Source organism: Primulina eburnea, chromosome 1, assembly GCF_022965805.1.
Source record: "Primulina eburnea isolate SZY01 chromosome 1, ASM2296580v1, whole genome shotgun sequence".
In the NCBI taxonomy this organism is placed as follows: domain Eukaryota; kingdom Viridiplantae; phylum Streptophyta; class Magnoliopsida; order Lamiales; family Gesneriaceae; genus Primulina; species Primulina eburnea.
This window is the reverse complement of record NC_133101.1, coordinates 18,687,942-18,712,879: the sequence shown is the minus strand read 5'-3', so window position 1 is coordinate 18,712,879 and position 24,938 is coordinate 18,687,942. Positions and strand designations below refer to the sequence as shown.

The 24,938-nt window shown below is 36.7% G+C and overlaps 3 long non-coding RNA genes across 4 annotated transcripts in view; all 3 read left to right on the top strand.

Moving 5' to 3' along the window:
• The window catches only part of LOC140828825 (uncharacterized), a 92,754-nt gene extending 75,135 nt beyond the window's left edge, over nucleotides 1–17,619 (top strand). For both annotated transcript variants that reach the window (XR_012117354.1, XR_012117353.1), the window contains one exon: nucleotides 17,607–17,619. This is a non-coding gene — a long non-coding RNA (uncharacterized lncRNA). The remainder of the gene's footprint in view (nucleotides 1–17,606) is intronic.
• LOC140811757 (uncharacterized) lies at nucleotides 9,760–11,091 on the top strand. The gene is made up of 3 exons (XR_012113522.1): nucleotides 9,760–9,988; nucleotides 10,231–10,284; nucleotides 10,790–11,091. It is a non-coding gene; the product is annotated as an uncharacterized lncRNA (long non-coding RNA).
• Nucleotides 12,039–12,595, top strand: LOC140811750 (uncharacterized). The gene is made up of 3 exons (XR_012113521.1): nucleotides 12,039–12,136; nucleotides 12,216–12,285; nucleotides 12,383–12,595. It is a non-coding gene; the product is annotated as an uncharacterized lncRNA (long non-coding RNA).
• Nucleotides 17,620–24,938: the final 7,319 nt, after the last annotated feature.

Sequence of the window (24,938 nt, the reverse complement as noted above, 5' to 3'; positions counted from 1 at the left end):
TGAATTGGCCGAGACCTACGAATGTTCCTGAGATCCGTAGCTTCATCGGTTTAGCTGGCTATTACCGTCGTTTTATTGAAGGATTTTCGAGAATAGCTAAACCTATTACTCAACTGACACAGAAGAATCAGAGATTCATTTGGTCAGATGAATGTGAAGCTAGTTTTCTTGAGTTGAAGACGAGATTGACCACAGCACCTGTGCTTACTATTCCCTCAGGTACCGGAGGATTTGTAGTGTGTACAGATGCGTCTGGTAAAGGTTTGGGCTGTGTTCTGATGCAACATGGCAAAATGGTTGCTTATGCGTCTCGTCAATTGAAATCTCATGAAACTCGTTATCCTGTTCATGATTTGGAATTGGCTGCCATTTTATTTGCTTTGAAGATCTGGCGCCATTATTTGTACGGAGAAAAGTTTGTTATCTATTCAGACCATAAAAGTCTGAAATATCTCTTTTCTCAATCTGATTTGAATATGAGACAACGTAGGTGGATGGATCTCCTGAAGGATTTTGATTGTGAGATTCAGTATCACCCTGGATCGGTGAACGTTACTGCGGATGCCCTGAGTCGTAAAGTGCATGATTCTGTTTTAGCTTCTGTCAGTGTCGCCAAGGTACATGAAGATATATGTACTTCTGGTTGGACTTTTCACTCGAATTGGAATTATGTCACTGTCTCAGCATTGCAAATTGAGCCGAACTTGATATCTAAAATACGAAAGGCCCAACGAAGCGATGCTCAGATCCAAAAGTCGAAAGAACTTGTATCTACAGGACATCAGTCTGGATTTCAGATTTCTTCTGATGGTTCTTTACGACTTAATGGTCGGCTGATAGTTCCTGATAATGCTGATTTGAAATCTGCCCTTCTTCGTGAAGCACATTGTAGCAAATACAGTATTCACCCTGGAGGCCCAAAAATGTATTTGACGTTGAGACCTCAATTCTGGTGGAGACGTATGAAGAAGGACATTGCTGAATTTATGTAGTATCCCGATGTCTAATTTGAGTTAATTATTGGATTAATTATATTTTGGTGAGATCGGAAGGACCGAACAAGGTTCGGAACGTCCGAACAGGGTTCGGATCGTCCGATCAGGGTTCGGAGCGTCCGAGACAGGTGGCTGGACACGTAGAAGACATGCAGGGTTCGGATCGTCCGATTTGGGTTCGGAGCGTCCGAAGTGTACCAGATCGGATCTTCCGAAGTGGATCGGATCGTCCGAACATTGGCTATAAATAGAGGCGCGAGGCTTCATTTGTGACTCGCCAATTCAGAGCGTTTTAGTCGTTTCCGATTGGTTTCTAGTCTTTTCCCGAGGTTCAGGCGCTAGCGGGGAGCTACTGATCTTGTAGCGGAGCTGTGCTCTTGTTGGGAGCTAGCGGCATCAGTAGGCTGACTGCAGACGCAGGAGTGAGTCTAGGGCCGGTTGTTAGGATCTGCTGGTTTGAGGTACGAAAGTACTATCCGAGATATCCTGGTCGAGTATACATTCTTATATGTGTTGCATGATTATTTGCTGCATTGTTATATGTCATATGATGCATGCTATTATGTCACGCCTTATGCTACATGTTGCATTTCATGTTGAGCCGTATCTCCTTCGAGATAGCCTTTATTGTTGAGCTGTATCTCTTTCGAGATAAGCTATATCTTGTGGGGCCGCTCAGCCCTGTCTTGTGGACGCATGGACACCGAGAGTACACAGTGGCCGACGGGTCCGGAGGGCTTCGGTGATCCGGGACATTTTAGGTCCACGTCTGATCTTGTAGTGGATGCAGTGACCCAGAGGAGTACCGCGCGGCGCTATCCACTTGGCGCCTCTAGACTGAGCATATTTGAGATCTTTTGTGACTCCTGTTTCTTGACTACCCTGGTATCATATCATAGCATGTGCATTTCATATAGGCTTGTATACTCATGCTTTTGTACTGGGCGTTCTTATCGCTCACGTCCTCGGTTTTGTTTATCTTGGACACCCCATTCCCACGGGGCAGGCCTCAGGTTGGATGGCTCAGGAGGAGGAGGAGGAGGACGTTGAGTAGACGGTGGAGTTATTTCTTCTGTACTCTTTGTTTCGATTTGGTTGTACCGCATACTTTTATTTTTAGTATTGAGTTATTCGGATTTTCGATTGGGTTGTATAACTAACATTTGTTGACCTTTTCCGCTATTATCTCTGATTGGTATTAATTAAGTTAATTGCATGCTTAGTTCTTGATTAGCAGGTGATTCTGGAACGGGTCACTACATTTATGGTATCAGAGCATGCATATGATTTTGGGATATAGATTCTGTTTTGGGATTTTCGTTGACCATTATACCATTTTCTCCATTCTATGTTGTAGCGATGGCTGGCCATTTTGGTGATGAGAGTAGTCAGGGGAGTGTAGGTCGTTGGGGTGACCAGGACGATCGTAGGCGTCATCGTGAACATCGTCATCGTCGGGATGGTCCTAGGCATTTTGATATGCATCGTTTCATTCAGATGGGGCCTAAGCCTTTAGTCGGTGGTGAGACTCCCGATGATGCTGAGGATTGGATAGAGCGCATGGAGAGTTGTTTCCGTGCATTCCAGTGCACCGAAGAGCAGCAGATGGAGACCCTTAGTTTTCTTCTCGAGGGCCGTGCGCGCAAGTGGTGGCGATCGACTTCTGCGCCGATAGTCCAGTCTCAGGGTAGGGTGACTTGGGCCGATTTCCGTGCAGCTTTCATGCAGCTATATTTTCCTCCAGCCCTTCGCCAGGCAAAGACGATTGAACTTCTGAATCTTAAGCAGGGTAGTATGTCTGTTGATGCATATCAGCAGAAGTTCTTCGAGTTGTTACCCTTTGCTCCTCATATTAGTGGCAGTTCTGAGGCCAAGTATGACCATTTCCTTCAGGGTCTTAACCAGGAGATCTTTGATCGAGTCACTGTCTGTGATAATCCTATTTCTTATGATGGGTTAGTGAACCGGTGTCGCCAGGCAGAGATCAGTCTCCAGCGTGGTAGGTCTATTCTTTCTTCTAGACCTCCGAGTACTTTGAGCCCTCGATCTCAGTCTTTCAAGAAATCTGGTTCTTCTTCTTCTGGATCTGGATCTCGGTCTAGCAGTGTTTTTCGCTTTGATAAGAAGAAGGTTTCTTGTGAGCATTGTGGAAAGAACCATCCATCGGAGCAGTGCCGATCAGCTGCGGGAGCTTGTTTCCAGTGCGGAGAGATGGGTCATCTTAAGAAGAATTGTCCTCAGTTGCGAGGTGGAGCAGGATCTGGTTCCGGATCTCAGACGACTGTTCAGCAGAGGAGGCAGGGACAGGCAATGGGTAGTTCAAATCTTCGACCTCGTGCCCAAGGTCAGGTATTTGCGCTGAACCAGGATCAGGCTGCAGATGAGACAGAGAGAGTCATAGCAGGTACTTTTTGTTTATGCGGTATTCCTGCTTTTGTTCTTATTGATACCGGAGCATCACATTCATTCATTTCTGCACGATTTGTTAAGCGTCATAAGTTACCGTATGTCTCTCTAGACGTCATTCTTTCCGTTTCTACTCCGATGGGTCATTCGGTGTTAGCAAAGCGTCTAGTGATGGGTTGTCCTTTAGATTTTGAGGGTAACGAATTGATTGCGAATCTTATGATCCTAGAGATGGAAGATTTTGATTGTATTCTGGGTATAGATCTTTTGACTACCTACCGAGCTACTGTGGATTGTTACCAGAAGCTTGTTCAGTTTCGTACGACTGAGAGCTCTAGTTGGTTTTTCTATGGTGAGGGAGCGCGACCTCCGATGCCAGTGGTATCTGCTCTGAAAGCCTGTCGTGCTTTAGAGTCGGGCGGGGAAGGCTACCTCGTCTATGCGATTGATTCATCCACAAGTAGTGTTGGTACAGAGGATATTCCAGTGGTTTGTGAGTTTCCTGATGTTTTCCCAGATGAGATTCCTGGTTTTCCTCCGATTAGAGATGTGGAATTTGGCATCGAGTTAATGCCAGGGACTACACCGATTTCTCGTGCCCCCTATCGTCTTGCTCCGTCAGAGATGAGAGAATTGAAGCAGCAATTGCAGGATCTTCTTGATAAAGGTTTTATTCGCCCGAGTGTTTCACCTTGGGGAGCTCCAGTCTTGTTTGTCAAGAAAAAGGATGGATCGATGCGATTGTGTATTGATTATCGCCAGCTGAATCGTGTGACGATCAAAAACAAGTATCCATTACCTCGTATTGATGACTTGTTCGATCAGCTTCAGGGTACCTCTGTTTACTCCAAGATTGACTTGCGTTCGGGTTATCATCAGATGAGAGTCAGAGATGAGGATATTTCCAAGACTGCATTTCGTACTCGATATGGGCATTACGAGTTTCTAGTTATGCCATTCGGATTGACGAATGCACCAGCAGTTTTTATGGATCTGATGAACCGAGTCTTTCGGGATTTTCTAGATCAGTTTGTTGTGGTTTTCATCGACGATATCTTGATTTATTCTCATAGTGTGGAAGAGCATGTCCATCACTTGAGGATGGTGTTGCAGATTCTTCGCGAGAAGCAATTGTATGCTAAGCTGAGTAAGTGCGAGTTCTGGATTGATCGTGTAGTATTCCTTGGTCATATAATTTCCGAGGAAGGAGTTTCTGTGGATCCTAGCAAGATTGAGGCAGTGCTGAATTGGTCACGTCCGACAACAGTGGCTGAGATCCGTAGTTTTCTAGGTCTGGCGGGGTATTATCGTCGCTTCATCGTGAATTTCTCTCAGGTAGCTAGACCATTGACGCAACTTACTCGGAAGGATGTTCCATTTGAGTGGTCATCTGAGTGCGAAGATAGTTTCAGAGAGCTTCGTCGACTTCTGACTTCTGCACCTGTTTTGGCGTTACCGTCAGGATCTGATGGTTTCAGTGTTTACACCGATGCCTCTTTTCAAGGCTTAGGGTGTGTGTTGATGCAGAATGGTCATGTGATCGCTTATGCTTCCAGACAGTTAAAGTCTCACGAGGAGAAGTACCCTATTCATGATCTAGAGTTGGCAGCTATTGTGTTTGCGCTGAAGATCTGGCGTCATTATTTGTACGGTGTTCAGTTTGAAATCTTTACTGATCATAAGAGTCTGAAGTATCTGTTCACTCAGGCTGAGTTGAACATGAGACAACGTCGTTGGATGGATCTCCTTAAAGATTATGACTGTGTGATCAAGTACCATCCAGGTTCTGCAAATCTCACAGCCGATGCTCTTAGTCGCAAGGTGAGAGCCTCTGCACTTCAGACCAGTGCTATGTCTAGTACTGTCCAGGATTGTTGTTCGTTGGGGTTTAAGTTCAAACATCGGAAAGGTATGGAGAGCATTCGTGTTGCTACCATTTTATCTGAGCCAACTTTGTTCACTCGGATTCGAGATGCTCAGATGTCTGATCTCAAGACTCAGAGATTAGCTCGGTTAGTTGGCGGAGATAGTAATTTCCATTATCAGTCTAATGGTCTTCTGTGTTTGTCTAATCGGGTTGTAGTACCAGAGGATGATACTTTGAGGGAAGAGATCATGTCTCAGGCTCATCGAAGCAAGTTGAGTGTTCATCCGGGAAGCAATAAGATGTATAGAGATTTGAGGACAAGATTTTGGTGGAAAGGAATGAAGCGCAGCATCTATCAGTTTGTCTCCAAGTGTCTAGTTTGTCAGCAGGTTAAGGCAGAGCACCGTCGACCGGGAGGATTATTGTTGAACTTACCTATTCCTGAATGGAAGTGGGAGCATATTGCGATGGACTTCGTTACGCACTTGCCATTGTATTCGAGGAACAGTGATGCTATTTGGGTTGTGGTGGATCGACTCACCAAGTCTGCTCATTTTCTGCCATATAACCGTGATTTCACTTTCGATCGTATGGCTCGATTGTATATTCAAGAGATTTTACGTTTGCATGGAGTGCCAGTCAGTATTGTTAGTGACAGAGATCCTCGTTTTACATCACGATTTTGGGGTAGTTTCCAGTCAGCACTAGGTACTTCACTAAGTTTGAGTACGGCTTATCATCCAGAGACCGACGGTCAGACAGAGAGAACTATCCGTACACTTGAGGATATGTTGCGAGCTTGTGTTATGGATTTCGGAACCGCTTGGCAGGATCATTTGCCTTTGATTGAGTTCGCGTACAACAACAGCTATCATCGTAGTATTGGTATGGCACCATTTGAGGCGTTGTATGGGCGACGTTGTCGTACTCCATTATTCTGGGACGAAGTTGGGGAACGACATGTTGAGGGACCGGAGTTAGTCCAGCAGGCTATTGATAAGGTTGCAGTAATCAAGAAACGGATTAAGATTGCTCAGGATCGACAGGCTAGTTATGCGAACACCAAGCGTCGACCTCTTCAATTTCAGCCAGGTGAGAAAGTGTTTCTCCGAGTTTCGCCTTTTCGCAGGATTTTGAGATTTGGTCTCAAGGGTAAGCTGTCTCCGAGATTTATTGGTCCATTTGAAATATTGGAAAGCGTGGGAGATTTGGCTTACAGACTTGCATTGCCGCCATACCTATCAAGTATTCATGATGTGTTCCACGTATCTTTGCTGAGACGGTATGTAGCAGATGAATCTCACATCTTGCATCCCTCTGAAGTTCAACTTGATTCGGATTTGTCTTACGTGGAACGACCAGTTCGAATTCTCGATCGTAAAGACAAGGTGTTGCGGAATAAGATCATTCCTCTTGTCTTAGTGCAGTGGCAGCGCAGAGGCACTGAAGAAGCCACTTGGGAACTCGAGAGTCGCATGCGGTCAGAGCATCCAGAGTTATTCTAGTTGTAGTATTTTCAGTTATGATTGTAATTTCAGTTGTACTATTCGGGTGTAATCCATTCTTAAGTTGAATGCATTGTTGTTCAGAATTGTCATTTTTCAGAGACGATTTCGCGGACGAAATCCTTTTTAGGGGGGGAGAATGTAGTATCCCGATGTCTAATTTGAGTTAATTATTGGATTAATTATATTTTGGTGAGATCGGAAGGACCGAACAAGGTTCGGAACGTCCGAACAGGGTTCGGATCGTCCGATCAGGGTTCGGATCGTCCGAGACAGGTGGCTGGACACGTAGAAGACATGCAGGGTTCGGATCGTCCGATTTGGGTTCGGAGCGTCCGAAGTGTACCAGATCGGATCTTCCGAAGTGGATCGGATCGTCCGAACATTGGCTATAAATAGAGGCGCGAGGCTTCATTTGTGACTCGCCAATTCAGAGCGTTTTAGTCGTTTCCGATTGGTTTCTAGTCTTTTCCCGAGGTTCAGGCGCTAGCGGTGAGCTACTGATCTTGTAGCGGAGCTGTGCTCTTGTTGGGAGCTAGCGGCATCAGTAGGCTGACTGCGGACGCAGGAGTGAGTCTAGGGCCGGTTGTTAGGATCTGCTGGTTTGAGGTACGAAAGTACTATCCGAGATATCCTGGTCGAGTATACATTCTTATATGTGTTGCATGATTATTTGCTGCATTGTTATATGTCATATGATGCATGCTATTATGTCACGCCTTATGCTACATGTTGCATTTCATGTTGAGCCGTATCTCTTTCGAGATAGCCTTTATTGTTGAGCTGTATCTCTTTCGAGATAAGCTATATCTTGTGGGGCCGCTCAGCCCTGTCTTGTGGACGCATAGACACCGAGAGTACACAGTGGCCGACGGGTCCGGAGGGCTTCGGTGATCCGGGACATTTTAGGTCCACGTCTGATCTTGTAGTGGATGCAGTGACCCAGAGGAGTACCGCGCGGCACTATCCACTTGGCGCCTCTAGACTGAGCATATTTGAGATCTTTTGTGACTCCTGTTTCTTGACTACCCTGGTATCATATCATAGCATGTGCATTTCATATAGGCTTGTATACTCATGCTTTTGTACTGGGCGTTCTTATCGCTCACGTCCTCGGTTTTGTTTATCTTGGACACCCCATTCCCACGGGGCAGGCCTCAGGTTGGATGGCTCAGGAGGAGGAGGAGGAGGACGTTGAGTAGACGGTGGAGTTATTTCTTCTGTACTCTTTGTTTCGATTTGGTTGTACCGCATACTTTTATTTTTAGTATTGAGTTATTCGGATTTTCGATTGGGTTGTATAACTAACATTTGTTGACCTTTTCCGCTATTATCTCTGATTGGTATTAATTAAGTTAATTGCATGCTTAGTTCTTGATTAGTAGGTGATTCTGGAACGGGTCACTACAATTTATTTCTAAATGTCTGGTCTGCCAGCAAGTGAAAGCCGAGAGAATGAAATCTGGAGGTTTACTCCATAGTCTCGAAATCCCGAAATGAAATTGGGAGCATATTGCTATGGATTTTGTGACGCATTTACCTCGTTCGCCCAAGGGCTGTGATGCTATTTGGGTTATTATTGATCGGCTTTCGAAATCTGCACATTTCATTCCATATGAGCGGACTTATCCTTATAAGAGAATGGCCCGTTTATACATCGAGAATGTTGTGAGACTGCACGGGGTGCCAGTCTCAATTGTATCTGATCGTGATCCCAGGTTTGCTTCTAAATTCTGGGGTAGTTTCCAAGAAGCGATGAGTACGCGTTTGTCTATGAGTACTGCTTATCATCCTCAAACTGATGGCCAGACATAGCGTACGATTCAAACATTAGAGGATATGTTACGTGCGATTGTGATGGATTTCAGAATGGGATGGCAAGATGCTTTACCATTGGTTGAATTTTCTTATAATAATAGCTTTCAGACGAGTATCGGTATGGCACCGTATGAAGCCTTATATTGGAGACGATGTAGATCACCGTTATTCTGGGATGAGATTGGTGAAAGACAATTGACTGGACCTGAAATGATACAGGAAATGAATGATAAGGTTCAGTTGATTCGACAGCGGATGAAAGCTGCTCAGGATCGTCAAACGAGTTATGCGAATAAACGACGACGACCCTTGGAATTCCAGAAAGGTGATAAAGTATTTTTGAAAATATCTCCCTTCAGAGGCACGGTTCGATTTGGCATGCGAGGTAAGTTATCTCCTCGATATGTTGGTCCATACGAGATCCTTGATCGAGTTGGGGATCTTGCTTATCGGTTGGCATTGCCGCCAGCTTTATCTGCCATTCACGATGTGTTTCATGTTTCCATGTTGAGAAAGTATGAACCAGATCCATCACATGTGCTTACACCAGATGAGGTTGCACTTGATCTTTCTCTTTCCTATGTTGAACAACCTGTTCGTATTATGGATCGAAAGGAAAAGATATTGCGTAACAAATCAATTCCTTTGGTTCGAGTACAATGGACACGATATGGTGTGGAAGAGTCAACGTGGGAATTGGAAAGCAAGATGCGAGAATCATATGCACATTTGTTTGATTCTACTCCACCTGTTCCATTGTATTCCATGTATACTGATCCGTTTGCTGATTTTAGTTTTGATATGTACTATAACTGGTGACATGTGATATGTTTGCCAATGTTATGTATATAGAGATATTTGAGATTTCGAGGAAGAAATCTTTTAAGTTGGGGAGAAATGTGAGACCCTATGATTTGATTATGTTGATTATGAGTAGTAAATCAACTCATAATATAAATGTATTTGAAAATGGAGTTGACATAGTCTATGCAAAATAATTATTTGAAACATTATGTACTTAATGGCACATTTGTAAATAATTAAAAAAATAGTTGAATAAAATTTGAGGGCAATGTTGTAAATATTTTGAAAAATACTTGATTTAACTTTTAAGGGCAATCTTGTAATTAATAAAAAAAGAGATATGGTTGCAAATTGATTTCTTGTACGTACCTCTGGTTGATTGGATAATGATTCCAAGTTGTTCACCTTAGTCAGATACGTGTAAAATAATCCAATAAAGGAGAGTTAAGGCGGTGAGGTGATTTCAAAATGAAAGTACAGAGACGCGAGCGAGCAGGGAGAAGCCGTGACCCAGGAATTTCGTTAAAAATCAAAATTCGAAATACTCGTTGAGAAATTGCAGTTGTTGCTTTACTACAAGTGGTCTAAGAAGGGTGAGATATCTTCGCTTATTTTATGATTTGAGAAGTTGTGAATTTGACTATGTAGTTTGATACACACGACCATGCCAATTAATTAAGAGATTAGCTAAATAGTTTTAGTTAAAATTTTCTTTTATTGTACACTATCAAATGGTGAGTTGCGAAAAAGGGAAATAATAAAGTGATATATATTAAATGAGATGTTTAAATATTCTGTAAATCCTATTAAATTATACTTTGTTCGGATTGTGTAGAGTAGAGTTCTCGTCCTAACAAATTGATTAAAGTACACCACAACAAGAGATAAGGTATGTTGCGGCCGGATAACATACGACAGGTATCTGTATTATGATATATGTTTGATTGATTGGATTGAGATTACATGTCTATATGCCTTATTTATTGAGTTGATGTGGCATACATGACATGCACCACTACAAGAAAAAATGGCTATACTGACATTTTATTAGTGACATTTTTAAAATAATGTTGTTATTACATACATATCATGACATTGGTTATACATAAAATTTTTAATAAAAAAAATATTAAATTAGGTATGTTATAATGACGTTTTTAATGAATGTCACTAAAAATTCTTATTTTTCCCGCTCATTTACAATTTTTTAATCTCTCACTCTCATTAAAAAAACTAAAAAAAAAAATTTAATCAAAAGGAAAAAAAAGGAAATAACGATGGATTAATTATACAGTGTGCCAAATCTCTCTCGCGCTCTTTCTCCCAAATCTCTTGCGCCCCTCTCTTTTCCCTCGTTCTGCCGCTAATCCTTCCTTCTTATTTCTTTTTTCTAGTGTCACGGTTTGAGATTTGTCCAGCCGCTTCTCATTTTCAGATTTGTCCAGCCGCTTCTCAGTTTTGTCCAGCCGCTCATCTCCGGTAAGTTCCGAATCCCTTTTTTTGTAAGAGATTTTGGTAACGGTTTTTTGTTAAGAGTGTTCGATTCATAGAGAAGAGGAGTTCTATTCATTTGATTTTATAAGAGGAGTTCGATTTTATAAGAGTGTTCGATTTTAGAAGAGGAGTTCGATTTTATAAGTGTGTTCGATTCATTTGATTCGCTTGATTGATTTATTGAGAATAGAGGAGTGTTCGATTTGAGTCACAATTTGAGTCACAATTTCAGCCAGATCACTTTCTAACAGGGTGTTGCGATGCCTGCTATGAATAATATTCTGTCAAAATGGGTACCTGTGTCAGAGAGGAGTAGATCGTTGGCATTGGTTTACAGTCGGATGTATCTTGGATCCATAACTGGTCTATCATTTTCGCCAATGTTGATCCATAAATTTGGCTGGCCATCGTCTTCTTTTCATTTGGTTCTCTGGGTACAGTTTGGTTCACTTGGTGGCTCAGCCAGGTCAATTCTTGACTAGTATATGATTTGGTTGCAAATTTTCAATTTGCATTTAAATTGATACGTTTTTTAACGCAAGAAATTATTCTGCCATAAATTGCTTACCCATTTGGTTTTGACAAGGAGTACTGGATGTAGGCATACAGCTCACCACTTGAGGACCCCCAGTTATCGCCTAATGAAAAGAAGCTAATTCTTGGCAACAGTAAAGTGATTGAACCTGTAAAGTCTATACCATGGAAATTGATATTGACAAAAAAACCAGTATGGGCTCTGATAGTGTCTCATTTTTGTCACAACTAGGGAACTTTCATCCTTCTTACATGGATGCCAACCTATTATCACCAGGTATATATTTAATTATTTTCGATCAAAGGTAGTAGTACAATACTAGGTAATAGTACGATACTGATTTAAGTTGGGAAAAAAAGTAAGTCTAAAGTTGTTACTAACAAAGACTGCTGTTTTGGAATTCCTGGGTAGTGATATCAGTGGGCTGATTTTGGGAGTTGTTCCTTGCTTTTGTTGACAGTCATTATAGGAAGTCTGATTATAGCTATAGCTCAAGAATCCACCCGTCAGCTGTGATCAATCCAAATTATGTTGATTATCCAAGTTTGCAGTATTTTTGAATTTAATAGTAAACTCAATTTGCTTATATTTTGTTGAAATAATGCTTGTACAGATTGTCCTAGAACGGGAAGAGAGTTTGATTAGGCCATATTATCTTTTACAAAATGTTGGTGATACACTTGAAGGAATGATAGCATGGCCTTGTCATTTGGTATGATATTCAACTTTTCATTTATTGTTATGTTCGTCATGTTAGTATCTTTTTAAACCAATATCAATTACATTTGCAGTTGACAGTTAATGAAGAAGATTTCTACTAGGTGTATTTGGATAAAAAATAATTTTCCAGTTTATCATATGGTATGATATTCACTAGTTTGAATTAAATTTTAATCTCTTTATTTTGTGCTTCTTTAATTTTATTTCATTCATACAAATATATGAATTTTTCTTGTAGGTGACAAGAATATTGGATTTTGCTTAAGATGAGATGGTTTAATAATGAAGATGCGTCACAAGTTTGCTTATGTTTTGCTTTACAAGACTTAATTGTTTGTTAGTTCTTAAACTAAATACATTTGGTACATTTGTTGGGATATAGATGTTTTTCGAGATAATAAATTTGTCAGTCTTATACATTAATTATTACAAAATTAATGACAATTATTTATTAGCAATTTAATTTCTATTTTAAAATTTTGTATTTGTATTTATATTAATTTGCTATATCCTTGAATATTATATCATGAAAATATTGAAAATCGATGACATTTCATAAAATATGTCATTTTTTATGTCACAATAGAACATTAAATCATGTACATAAAAAATGTCATTTTAAAACTCATATGGAGACATTTCAAAAAGTCATTATAAACAACTATTAATGACAATTTTCAATATCCTTATATACTAGTATAGAAGAAATTAAGTGTCATTACAAATTACATAATGAGACATTTTAAATTAACCTTATAACATATCATTAGTGACATTTTTTATTGTCAATATAAATAATATACACGACACTTTTAGTTGTCATTATAAATTATGTTAACTGACATATAAATTTGTCATTATTGCTATAATAACAAGGCATGTATAAATGTCTTTAAAACATGAGTTTTCCTGACATTTAAAATTTTCATTATATGAATAATTAATAACACGTATGAAGTTATCATTAACATCTTATAATGACATTAAAAAATGTCAGGAAGTTTAAGACGACATTGGAATAGACGACATTTGTTGGAGGTGTCACTAAAACTTAAATGCCACTAAATATTGAATATGATGACATTTATGAATGTCATCATAAGCATTTATTCTTGTAGTGCACGTTGAGCTATGATCCATGGATACCCTGATTTGATTGGATTTGATTCTGGTGTTTGTGAACACAAATGCTATGTTTGGCATTATATGGCCCTTAAAACATAGACATTAGTGGCCCCGATAATTGATTGAGATTTGGGATTTGATGGCGCTTTGTCGACGCTATCATACGAGTATCCCTGATTGAGGCCGGTGTGCCAGCTCGAGCATTGATTTGATAGCGATTCGATTGATTCTGACATGTGCTCAGTGGATGGGCATTTGACCTGATACCTCCACGACATACATGCATTGCATATCATATATCATTGTTTAGATATCTGTGGTATATATTGTGGTTGCTTTAGACTGAGCTTTGCTCACCCCAGAGGGGGCTGTTGTTGTCTTTGTATGTTGACAATGACATGTACTCCAGGATATCAGGAGACCGGAGATGGTACTTCTTGAGGGAGTCATGGTTGAGTTGAGTTTTTATGTTTATCCCAGTATATATGTATCTATATACCGGGGTATGTCCCGAGGATATGAGTTTGTTTGTATGTATTTGATCTGGATTACGTGTGGGCTTGTCTTATATTGTGATGGAGATAGTCGAGACTATTTTATATACTATTTTTAGTATTATAATTATAATCGACACGTTTTGGACTTATTGTAAAGAAAATTTAAACTCGTTTTCCTCTGTAATTAATTAACCCTAATCAGATTGTGTTGTAATAACGATTAGGAGTTAAGGGCCCCACACACCCGCCGTCCAGTACTATGGTTTTCTTTAGATGGATCCATAGCCCATACGTTTAAGAATACGAGTCACAATCACGATCTGAATTCAACAAACATAAACATGAATTTGAATATGTTAATATGAATATGTTGATATGAATATGTATACGAATATGAAAATGTTTATGTTTATATGAAAATATGTTTAAGAATGTTTATGCATAAGATTATGAAAAAGCTTTAATTTAAAGTTTTATGCATCGTGAAAATGTTTACGAAAATGGTTATGTTTCAAGTTTATGTATTATCATAAAAATGTTATTTTAAGTACAAGTATGTTTCACTGTTGCTTGCGGTTTTATATGTAGTATTCGTTATCAAGAATATGCGTGTTGAGTCTTTAGACTCACTAGGTGTGTTGATGCAGGTGATATTAATAATTATGATGTTGGAGGCCTTGACGGGTGACTTTGCTGGACTGTCGGTGCACATAATCCGAGGACCAGCGCTTCTATTTTCCGCATTTAAGTTTATGATTTTAAGTTAAAAATTTTAAGACTATTTATTTATGCTTTTGAAAGAATTTTTGAGAGGTTTAGTATGTGCTATTCTTTTCAAATTATTGCTTTTTAGGTTTGGTAAAACAGTAGATGTTTTCATTTTTATGACTATTTCATTGATTTCTAAAAATGCTAGTTTGTTTATGTTTTAGTTTAAATGGCAAAATATTTTATAAAAATATTTTATGAGTTGGCCGTATTTAAAAAAAAAAATTCTAGTACTTTTAAAACAATAAAAAGGGCAGACATTTCAAAGTGTGAAATTACCACATATGTTACTTGATAATGAAAATAAGAAAACATGTGAAGAGTAATTATGTCAATTCACAATTGAAAAACTTTTCAAATATCCACACTTTTATAGTCTGGGAAAGATAATTAAATGAAGATCAATCTAGGAACTGATGAAAGAGATTGTTGACTTCAAAACGGTGTAATACTTGAATTTATTTAGCCGGTCAGAGAGTGTTTTGGAACAATAACTAGTTCTCTTTAATGATCCGGTTCTGATAATCATTAAAGTCCTAGCTGAATCTGCTAACGGTCTGAAGTGAGCGGTTGAACTGCTTTGAGTTTGGAAAAATTCACCAGCTGATAAACTGAGCGGTTGAACTGTTGCATATCTGATATACGAACTGCATCTGAAAACTTATTTTTGTCATACACCAAAATTCTTGAGAATAATATTTTCTTAACAGAAATAATAATATTAATAGTAAACTGTTAATCATAATACTTAATTTTAAAATATATAACCTCCTACAAAACTTTTTACCTTTTGTTTTTAGAATTTTATATCTTAGATAATTTATTTTATTGTTTTTTAAAAATGAAATAGAATGAAATATGACATAATTAAATATTATAACGAAAAAAATAAGGGTAAAAAGTCAAAAACACAAAACCATAACCAAAAAGTATGGTTAATTAGTATTAATTATCAATTAATAGACTAAGTGTGAAATTACCACATATGTTCCTTGATAATGAAAATAAGAAAACATGTGAAGAGTAATTATGTCAATTCACAATTGAAAACTTTTCAAGTATCCACACTTATATATATATATATATATATACAGTTTTGATATCCTGCACACCTACCTTGCACACCTACGTGAGCACCGATGAGATGTCACTAATCCATTGGATACGCAATTTTTCTATATTTCATCACAACTAATGGGTGAGTGACACCTCATCGGTGCTCACGTAGGTGTGCAGGATATCAAAACTGATATATATATACATATATTTATATATATATATATATATACATATATATATATATTCATTCTTTGAGAATTTTATGTAAGTTAAATCACTAACAAAAGACCTTTTATGTAAATAATAATAAGCCAAAATCTTGATTAGGTAGGATGTGTGACGTCGTGGGTCACTATTGTATTTATCATACAATTTGAAAATATTCAAAATAATATTCATAATTATCTAAAGTAATAACCATCTATCGTCGAAAATAATGATTACCAATAACCGGTTTCACATTAATATTACTTTATTCTTTCAATTATACCATAACTTTTTTGTTAAAAAAAAATTGGATTGTTAACTTTTTTATTCCATCAATAAGATCTGATAAATCATCTTAAGAACCATCATATTTTTGTGGTCTAACCATCTCTTTAAGTGTTGAGAAAATCAGATCTTGTATAAGTAACTCTACCAACACCGGTCACAATATTTAGTATTGTAGAGAAAATTTTAAAAAGAGTTTACTCACATACTCTAAATGTAGAGGCCCGCATTTCGTAATTGTAAATTTGCGAAATTATTTAAAAATTTTCTTTTTGAATAAATAACATGCCTCATTCATAAAATAAACTGATAAAAAGATTAATGTTAAAGTAACAGCAGAAATAATTGTTGTTTTCAAACCACAACTTAAAATATTTCAACAAGATAAAAATGAGTTTGAACATAAAATGATAAATAAACTAAAGCATGAGGTCCTCGGGTTCCTACTACTGCTGACCCAAGCTAGCTCACTGGTCACCGTCCTCAGTCTCGACCTCATCAGTACCTACAACAATCAAGTCTAGTGAGTCTAAAGACTCAGCATGCATATATCGTGAATAACAAGTAAATATATCATAAAATCGCATGCAACGTAAAAATATCATATCGTAAAGCGTAATGTGAAAATCGTGTCATGGATAAATATAATTACGTGCATAACTGAAAATTTTACGTAAAATATTTGCTCGATAGAGCCCTGTCATAATATAATATCGTAATTTTTCTAGTAGAGATATTGTTCTACGCAAGCGGCCCATAACATAACATGAATAGTCTGATAGACTAAACCACAGTATATTGGGTGGTAGAGATCACCACAGCCCTTGGACTGGATGTCCGTACCCATACATAAACATAAACCGATCGTAGGTCGCCGGGTGAAGCAATCCCATAAGCGTAAGGTGGCCACAAGACATATCGCATAAATCTAAAAAATAATCATTTGATATTTTATGCACGTAATGTAATTATAATCCTGTTTTATTTTACCAAATGAGTTGGATCGTTCCCAGGCTCGTTGCAACCTAATTCTAACATGAGAAACATGCAAATAAACTTAACTTGATCAACACTTCATAATCAAACAAAAAACGAGACAATTACGCCCAACAAACTTAGTATTCAACCATGGCTTCGTACCAACCCGAACCAACATTGAACCATCATTTAGCCATGATTAAAATACACCTAAAATATTGGAAAACATAATCCTAGGCTGTAGTACACGAAAAGATGTGAATTGTGGCCAAAATCATGAAACGCTCTTTCAAGAGTCATTTTGGCACATTGCACCGTAAATTCTCGTACGACTTCTAAACTTAACCAAATCACAAACGGCCAAAAGCATGACCTTACTAACTCATTGAGGTACTGTCCAGTCCAAATCCATAGGCTAAAAGCCAACCAAGAACTTAAAAATCACCTCTGAACCGAAGCCATGCTGCTGTCCAATTACAGTAGCAGCACTTTTTCTTGCATCGCTTCGTTTACGAAGCCATTGGGGCTTGAACAACTGATCAGAGCCTCTTCCCAACATCCTAAGGTGTGGCTTGAACCATGGCTAAGGGCCCTAGGCCAAACACAATCCAAGGAACTACCTAGGAACAACCGAAGTCCAAATCAAGAACTCGAAAATCTGTACTATGATGTATCGATTCGCTTGCTTTATTACATCGTTCCAGTGGCCATATGATCAACCATGGCTCAATCTAGATGTCATGAGGTATTGTGTGAACCATGGCTAAGGGCTAAAAAGCGAACCAAGATCCACTCAAACCGTAAAATCCGAAACCACTCATGCAGGAAAAAAAAAGGGATCGAAGGGGCACTTGTTTGTTTTGTTTTAAAAATCAATGGGAACATTAACCAAGCCTTGAAGGGACATCTTGGTCATGTTCTAGACATGCTAAGGAAAGGTTCTAACCATGGTTACCGGCCTTGGACCAAACATGATTCGAACACTTGCCTTAGACAACCACGAATCCGAAAATCAAGACTCAACTCGCAACGATTGAAGAAGTTTCTGTCAAATCTTTTCGACCAGCGTGTAGGGACTCGAACTGATGGACCAAAATGATCCTAACTCACCCTAGTACGTGCCTAGATGCAGTCTTGAGCACCTGGAACCGAGCCAATCCCTGAAATCATCAAAACACACCAACCGTGAAGCACAAGGGAGGGTCGAAAAATCTGTGCAGTTTTTGTTCGAAAGTTGCTGTCAAAAATTTCGTTTTTTTGCTTCATGATTCATGGACACAACATGGTTTTACAATATGTATAAGACTTGATTGAAGAGAAAATAATAACATATACATGCTTGAATTTTCGTTTAAGAAAGAAAACAAACACTACGACGAACACGGCGCGGCGGAGGCGAAGTTCTTTTCTTTCTTGTTTTCTCACTTGTTTCCTTCTGGATGGTTCACGATTTTTGTGTAGTTTTACTCTGATATTTTCAAATGGAGGGTGGAGAGGATGGCTAGGAAATGAATGGGGAAGTCTACTAATTAAATGTGGATTGAATGGCAACTATAAAATCTTTCTATCCTAGTTGTTTGGGATATAGGAAATGATAAGATATTATGGGATTTGAGGGAGATTCAGGGGAGCGGTGACCGATTGTTTTCTTATCAAAAGCAAGGGAGAATATAGCTTAAATCATTAATTATTGGTGATTAAAATGAAGGAATTATCATACCAAGAAAAGATAAGGAAAAGAATAAAAAATGGAGAGTTATCAAATATGATTTAATCCTTTAGGGGGATGACCGAAATCTTGCTAACAAAATGGGATAAAATATTGCTTAATTATTGAATTTTATCTTCTTAAAGTTTTAAACATTAATTATGTGTTTTAGTGAAATAATAAATTAATTTATGATAGTAATTTTCTTGCATGCATGGCTAATTCTTAAAAATAAATTACTAACATGTTAAGCAAATTTTTTAAATAAAATAAACCTAGATTAATTTATCCCAATTGGTTACACATTTTAATTTAGGCTTTTAATTAATTATTGGACATAAAAGACTTATTTACTATTTAATTCCAATTAATTAAATAAATCCCTAAACATTCTTTTTCATTAAAATAAATTATTCTTTATCTTAAATTAAGTCTAGGAATATTTTCTTATTATTAAATTTTATCTCAATACTCCGACCCTAGTCCGGCCTTGCTTATTTTTCCGAAAGATAAAAACTAAACTACTGCGTAAAATAAATAATCATAACTCAACAAAATTTTAAAAATGAATTTAAACCCTCATGCATAAAAATCATTTTAAGTTAAATAATAGTAATTATGCATGACTTATACGTAGTCTGATTTATCGGGTTCTACAACTCTCCCCCCTAAAAAAGAAATTTCGTCCTCGAAATTAAAACTCACCGAATAACTCGGGGTAACGGCTCTTCATATCTGGTTCCGATTCCCACGTAGCTTCCTCCTCCGAATGATTAAGCCACTTGAATTTCACTAGCATAACCAGTTTATTCCGAAACTTCTTCTCCTGTCTGTCTGATCAGAGATTATGTTATGGGTCACTTGCTTTGAAACATGCATCTACGCAAAATGATGAAGTTATGTATGTTCAAGTATGCAAGCATGTTTAAGAAAAGTTTATGTTGATGGCAAGTCTAAGTATGTATGTACGTATGTTCAGGTTTTGATATGCAAGTTCAAGTTTTGAGTATGTATGTTCTATTTTAAAGTTGCATGCGATTTTTATTATGTAGTACTTGTTACTCTCAGCTTATACGTGTTGAGTCTTTAGACTCACTAGACTTGTGTTTATCTCGAAAATTGCGGGCGTGCCAGGCACGTGTTCGTGCCAAATTTGTGAAATAATCTGACTTCGTTTACCAAGCGTTGCGAGTCTCGATTCGACCGTTAGTTATAGTTCCTTAAGAATGGCTCAAAAACATAAACACAGAATAAGGAATATGACAAAATTATTGAAGGAATCCATTAACAACATCAAATTTAATTACGTTGTTATTAATTTGAAGGACATTATCACAAGAAAGTTGGGGGAATATGCGAAATATGAAGAAAATAAAATACTGGAAAATAAAAAATGAGCAAACAATTAATGATAGAAATTCTGCAGAGCTTTGCTGTAGATTTTTGTGTTGATTTTGTCGAGAGCCTTTTCTGATTCTTCCTTTCAGTTTTTGTCAAATTCCATGAGGGAGTTTCAACCACGTTCCACGATCACACCACAATCCTCCACCTTGGGCAATGGCCGAAACTGGTAGCAACTTCCTTCTGTTGGGCCAACTGCAACTACTTGGGCTTCATCCATTTAACTGTGGCTTGGGCTTCAAGTTCTTGTGGGCTTCTTGAGTTATTTTTAGGCACAAGAATTGCCCCCCTAACCAATTTGGGCCAATGGCCATTTTGGCTAATTTGACCAATTCATCTCAGTGGGCCAAGTTGGCTATTTATTTGTTTTGTTTGGTCTTCTAAAGCTCAGCGTATAATCACATGATTGAAAGGAATGGTACTACGGACTTGAAGGAGAATTGACAGCTGAAACACATGTTCTTCCTCCAACATTCCTTGAACCTCATCCTTATCTCTTTCTTCCCCATTTTCTTTCTCCAAATCTCCATTGGCGCCCACTGATCTTCCAATAGAAACGGCCGATTACATCGCTTTTGTGATGCCATCAAGTTTCTGAAAATTGTCATCCTCAAACTCCTTTGCATTCTGCCATATCATCTCAAAAGACCAGGTAGATTTCTACAATTTTTCTACTTCTTCATGACAAAAACATTGTAAAATATGTCACATTGCATGTTGCACTCAAGGTGTTTGTGCATATGTCCGAGTGAGATTTTTATGAGCAATACCTTACAATACCACTGCATGATATTTTAGATAATCTGCCTTCAATGTTTTCAGCTTTTCAGGATTCAAGCCTCACTTTTACGGAGACGTTGATTCAAGTGGTGGGTTTCAAAGCACAAAAGAAAAGTTGGACATCATGCTAACTAAACATCAAACCGATGTGATGGTCCTTCTGCATGATAGTGAAGTCTTGAAAGTTTCCTCTGATAAGCTCAAGGCCGACATCCAATGCTTGGGTGATGATTTGATAAACCAGCAGCAAGGTTATCAACAATGGAAAGTGTTGTCACTTTGATTGTTGCACTCCCAAGAGCAGGTTGTCCACAAGTAGTATAATTCGATGAGTCCGATATCGTATCCACTGCAAAGCTAAGGTAATTACAAGTCCACTACAATGTCTTTTTGTTTTGTTTTTGTTTTTGTTTTTGTTTCTTTTTAATTTTAATTGTTTGAATCTCTAATGGGTAAATTTTAATTGTTCAAATTTTAATTTAAGTAGTTGAGATTATAGGATCCACTCTTGGTATTTTAAAAAAGTTAACATTAACGAACAATATTGAAATCCACTTAATAAAATGGTTCCAATATATTAAATAATCATATTTATATTATGTTATATATTATTATCTTATAAGTATATAATATATACCAAAACTTATAAATGTGGTCAAGTATTTATTGTGCTATATATATTTGTAAACACTAAATCAAGGTTCTCATTTTAAATGGTTGGTAAAACCAAACAAACAATTTAATGGTACCAATAAATTAATACTATGATATATTCATATATAATAAATCAAGGAATCCAATTTAAATGGTTGGTAAAACCAAACTAACATTTAAATGGTTCCAAGAATTTAATATTATATTATATCTATATATAATAAATCAAGGCATCCACTTTAAATGGTTGGTAATACCAAACTAACATTTAAAAGGTTCCAAGAATTTAGTGTAACATATAGCAACAATAAATCAAAACTCCCACTTATAAGTAGGGTATAAAAATGCTTAAAGAAATAAATATAGCATAAACAATAAATAATGACTAAATAATATAAAACATAGATTCTTACCTTTTAATAACCTTATTATCATGCCAAGAGTTTCACCTTATCATCTCAACTTTAGGAAGTTAGCTATTCATTATTCAAAGTGTAAAACTTTGAATATGAATTTAACATGATAATTGTATTTAAATGAAGAAATAAAAAAAAAATATAGAGAGAAATATTATGAACTCAAAGGTTTGTTCATAGAATGAGGGATATCTCAATACATTACAATGCACCTCTATTTATAGCCAAATTTGAGGAGACAACCACAAATAAAATATTATTTTTTGCATAAAAGTCTTTATTGGTGTTCCAAGATATTATATTATATTACACATCGCTTTTGAAAATTTTCTTCTCCGAATTCGCTTCTTCACATAAAAAAAACATGTGGATAATTGAGTTGTATAGTTGTGATATTTTTTTCAGACCATTTGACCAAATAATTTGAGAAATATGGTCAAAATACTAGAGCATGGTAAAACTGCCACTCCTTTGGTAACTTTATTTGTTGCTTAATTTGATCCCAATTGTGTTAGGATTTTTATCTCATGCTTGTTATCAATATTGTAGATATTATCATCAACTTTCTACATGTCCAAGAATCATCTTAATCCCATTTGCAACGCCAAGGTTATTCTTGTTTTATTGAACCTGTAAAAATAGTAAAAACTTATAATTACACCACAACTTATTTTTTATACAATTTATTATAAAACATATAATATTTAAACATTTAATAAAACAAAGACTATAAATTTATATTATAAAACATTTAATTAATGTACAATTTTTATTTTTATCACACCTCCCAACCAGCTTATTGTTAGTCCCTAGCAATATAAGCGTTAATAACAATACAAAATATATTGATTAATTTAAATAGAAATGTAATCAGAACTATCTAAGTATTTAAATTAAATTTGAAAACTGTTAAAGTTATATCAAGATCATCATAATTATAATTTATGAAATAATCTGAGATGATCAATTCAAAGCTTATTTTCAGGTAGTTAAATGTACATGGCTTTCAGAAATTCCTAGTAAGAGTCTCAACTCCATATCCTCACAGCTTTAATAAATGTTTCAATTTATGGGAACGATTTCTCTCATGGAGTTGAAATACAGATAAATGCTCAGGAAAATGGTTTACAGAATGCAGACAGACAAACGAGCCAAACTAATCAAAAGATAGAAAATCCATTGATTCAAAATCTAGTTGTTCTTATTATATATTTTTTTCCTGATCTATTTTTTTTTCACAACATCATAGAATCAGAATAAGTTTATGCTTCTTGACCACATATTTATTTAATTTGTACAATAAATTTCTCTCTTTCCTTTTTTTTGAGAGAGATATATGGGTCGTAGCATATAACTTAAAAATTACATAGATATTCAATATCTTTCTTTTTGTATTTTTCTCTTTTTTTTATTTTTTTCAGGAAATATCATTTTTTTTTTCAAAATAAGAACTCAAGATCTAAATAATAGATAGTCTCTCTTATGATCAATAAAGGCTCGAAAGCTGTTTTCTCAGTCCTCTCCACTCACTCACAAAATATGTGTGAGTTTAAAATTTTAGGCACTCTTATAAGGTATATCTTGGGCCATATACTTTAATACCTGATTTTATCAAAATGGTTAATCACTCAAAAAGATTTCATAAATCATATTTTTATATTGATCAGAATATTAAAATTGACTTTTTTTTCAAATAAAAATTTAAACATTCTTAAATAGATTAATACATGTTCTAATTTAAATCTTTCAAACATGTAATGTATGACATTTTTGAAAAATTACTAAGATACAAACAATAAACATGGTTTTATTTTAAAATAATATTTTTTTTAATTTTTATTAAATTTTTTTTAAAAAAAAAGTTTGTTCTCCCCCAATCAGAATATGACATTGTCCCTAATGTCAAAATAGCTATTAATAAAGAGTACATAATAAAAGAGATATCACCTGGAATTTTACTGAAGATAACAAACTGAAACAAATGCAAACCAGTCCACGACTTTTGAATCAATGATCCAACTTTCTTTTCTTACTGTTTGATTGCGACCAATTGATCTTTGCTATCATCGGATCAGGCTTATGAACAAAAGCTTCCAAATCATCAATTAATTGGTCGGCGGTCGAAGCAGAAATGAACATCCGTCGTGAATTTTCTGAAATGAAATTTTGTTCCACAGCTTTATCAAGAAATGTCAACAAACTGTCATAATAATTATTGATATTCAACAAGCCCACATGTTTATTATGGATATTAAGTTGTGCCCAAGAAAGAATGTGAAAAATTTCTTCTAATGTACCAAAACCACCTGGTAGTGCGATAAAAGCATCAGAATTTTCAATCATTTTTGTGATTCTTTCATACATAGAAGAAACTTTTAATTCCTCCCCAATCGTAACACCTGTAATATTTCCTTCAGCTAAAGCTGTAGGAATGATACCCAAAACCTGACTACCTTCAAGATGAGCAGATGTTGAAATAGATCCCATTAGCCCAATATTACATCCCCCATATACCAAGTAAATTTTTCTCTCGGCCAATATCTTTCCAAGATTATTCGCTGCTTCTACAAACACTTCATTTTTTCCAGGTTTCGACCCACAAAATACACAAATATTTTTCAATGATTGTGTAGAGGTTCCAGCCATGGTTTTTTTTACTTTCTTCTTTTTTTTCTGCTAAAATAAAGAGAAAGATGAGAGATTTTATAGGGGTAATATGTTATCAGGACAAAACTATGGGTCACAGTTGTAAACAGAATAAGCAGTAAAAACAATAATGACACACATTCATATAAATAGTAGTGTGATTGTGGCTCTCAATTTTCCTCTTGTTTTACGCCCAGAAACGGCTTCAACGCCTTCTATGAGTCGAGGATATGCTTCCCATCCAATTTTCTTATAAATTGGCAAACATGG